We start from the raw sequence: 2,996 nt of genomic DNA, 5'->3' as shown, positions 1-2,996 counted from the left end.
TCTGCATGATTGGTTTCCTTAGCTTTTTCCACGTCTTAAGGTTAATGATGGACAGGTTTGATCCGGGATCCAATTGTAGATGCACAGTTTTATTTGCGATGTTAACTGTGACATATTTGCACCAGTTCTTATCCAAATCTAGTCTGTCGAATGCTGTTCTTGACCTTGTTCTTCCTGCCCTGAGTCGCTTTGTGGCCCTTCCTGCCACATTCATTGCAGTACTTATGTCTGTAAAAACATTGACTTGACCAATGTTTCTTGCTGCAGCGATAGCACGGGCTTGTAGGGGATCCGGATCTTGTGACTGGGTGGTACTTATTAGCTACAGCCTGAGTTTTCTTACTTCCAACTTTGCTTTTTCGGGGTGAGTATTTTTCCGGTCTGACGAATGTTGTGCCTGATTCCTCAATGTGTCTCGAGTTGTTCCTTACCCAGACTACCCATTGACAATCTTCGGCCAACTTCTGGAGGGTGAGGCCCTGTTCACTCTCAAGTCTAGAGAGAACACATCATCTAATCTCAGCGTTTTTGGATGAGACTAGACCCTGCACAAAAATTAAACACTTGAAGTCATCTGCCAATAAGTCAGACAGACGCAAATCATCGCAGTGTTTATTTACCACAGACGCAAAGGTTAGGTAATCGTCATCGTTGTTTTTTGCAGGTTAAAGCACTTCCATCTTTTATGAAAGAGCGTAGTATTTGGGCTGAACAGTTCAGATAAAAGTTTGACCACTTCAGAGAATTCCAATTCACTCGTCTTCCTGGGCAGAATATAATCTACAAACTTGCTATGTTCTGTGGTCCCTAATTTCCTCAAAAGTAGGCAAACTTTCTTAGCGTTGCTCCACTCTTGACAATTCACAGTGAATAGGTCTGCATATCTCCGATAGAAAGTGTCAAACATTCCATCCACCTCCGCTTGGTAGTTGAACGTTTCTGTAGTGTTCCATATTGTACTTTGGGAAAAAGCAAAACTGTCGGCCCTGTGTTCTGTTCTATCGAATATTTTTAACTTTTTTTTTTTTTTGCATCTGTTGTTGGAGTAGCATTCTCTCCTCCAACGCTTGTTGCCTCTCTTGAAATTGGAGCTGTTTATCACGTTCTTTTAGATTTTCCTCAGCTTTCTGCTGCTGATCCATCTGAGCCTTGATTTGCTGTATTAATACTGCTTTAACGCCCTCCATCTTTTAATGGCTTTTTTTCCAAACTCACAAAAAAAAATTATTTCCGTTTTTGACAGGAGAAGAGAGATAAAATAATAAAAAACAGAAAACGTCCTTTCCTTGAGTGTGTGCGTATGAGGAAAAATGTGTGTAGGGTGCGTATGAGGAGGGAGCAATATATCCCTTACTTCTTGCTAAAAACCTTAGAGATGACCCAATATGAGGGTGGATAAAAATTTTTTACTTGCTAACCAAAAAACAGCAAAAAAATGTACTGCGATACAGTACAGTTGCAAAAGAATAAAAATAATTACAAAAATGTGTGGCAGTTAACTAAAATGGCTGTTTTTCTTTTTTTTATGTGTGTGTGGGGGGGAGGTCCCCACCCGGCAGAAAAAAATGTGTGTAGGCTCGGCAGAAAAAAATATTTTTCACTTTAGAACTGACAGTTAAAAATAGAATATTTCAGAAAAATTCCACTCAATGAAAAAAAAGTATTTCCTTTTAGTCCAAGTAAAACAAAAAGGGGAAAAAACATTTCTCTCCTGTTAAAATATTGCATAAAGTTAGCATCAAAAACAAAGGCAAAAAAAAACCTTTTCACTTCATTTGAATAATGTTCAAATTTGCATACGAATAAACAATCGACGAGTTACACTAGAATTGTCCTCGCAGTGAAAATTGGGTCAATATTTTTCTCATTTTTTCTTTCTTCTTTCAATAGGCAACCAAATTAATTTTTAAACATTACAAAAATGCGTTTTGTACAGTTCTTTTTCAATTTAAATATAAAGACAAAAAGATTACTTACAATTGCGTCGATAACTTTAGGATTTTGTTTTTAGAACGTAATTGCCAGCTGATTTCTTAGCTTGTAAATCCGAAGTTTTTTAAAGTCAATTAGAATTGTTTTTGTTTTTTTTATGGAGTTAACCCATGTGAAAGTCAAATCCATCGTCGCCAGTTGTTATGGGATTAAATGGTAATAAGAACGAAGGAACACAGGACTTTTAAGAACGAACATATATTACAGACAAAAACAGGTGGAGCAATACCCTTCCTCAACGGTTGGGTGTTTGCACCCAGCTGCCTTGGTCGCATGCCAAACTCAGACTGCTGGGCACCGGTACTCGATACCGGAAGTGATGTCGCCAGAGGAAGTGACATCATGAGATAATCCATTAATCCCATGGAGGGGCGTCTCCAACAATAACGAAAAAATTGGTTTGCTATAAATGTCCAGAATTGCAGTTTCTTATCTGCTATAATACCATGCTTTTCTTCTTATGTACCTCCAGACTTGCTATACAGGCTCCATTCTCAGTGCGTTCAGGATTCTTGCAAACCAAGCCAAACTAATGCAGCTTTATGTATACACTTGTTGATAATATGATGACCTCACTGATGTAAATGTCTTTAACGAGGTTGTTTTCTTTTATCTTCTCAGCTAGAATTTGATTCAATGTTTTGCTCCACGTTTCAAACATTGAGTAGTGGTAGCTAAACAGCACTACCTTCTTTTGAACAATAGACAATGGCTGGACTTTTAAGTCACTTATTTTATTTATTTATTTATTTTTTTTTTTTTTTTTTGTTACAAATGATGGCGATAGGAGGGCAGGACCTTTTACATCAAGGCCTGATAGCTGAGCCTGGTTGACCTGTCATGGCTGGAATGCCATTTTCAGAAATAGGAAGGTTTGTACCGCTGTTTACCTCTCCCAACTGGTGTATAAATAAGTTGAGTGTCTCTTTATCTTGAGTGCTGGTCTGCCAGTATGTATTTTTTTTTATTTGTTTTTTATTTTTATGAGTTCCTCATTGTCTACA

This window comes from Euprymna scolopes, chromosome 35, assembly GCF_053919585.1.
Source record: "Euprymna scolopes isolate OS-2025 chromosome 35, ASM5391958v1, whole genome shotgun sequence".
Classification (NCBI taxonomy): domain Eukaryota; kingdom Metazoa; phylum Mollusca; class Cephalopoda; order Sepiida; family Sepiolidae; genus Euprymna; species Euprymna scolopes.
Note: the sequence above shows the minus strand (reverse complement) of the source record.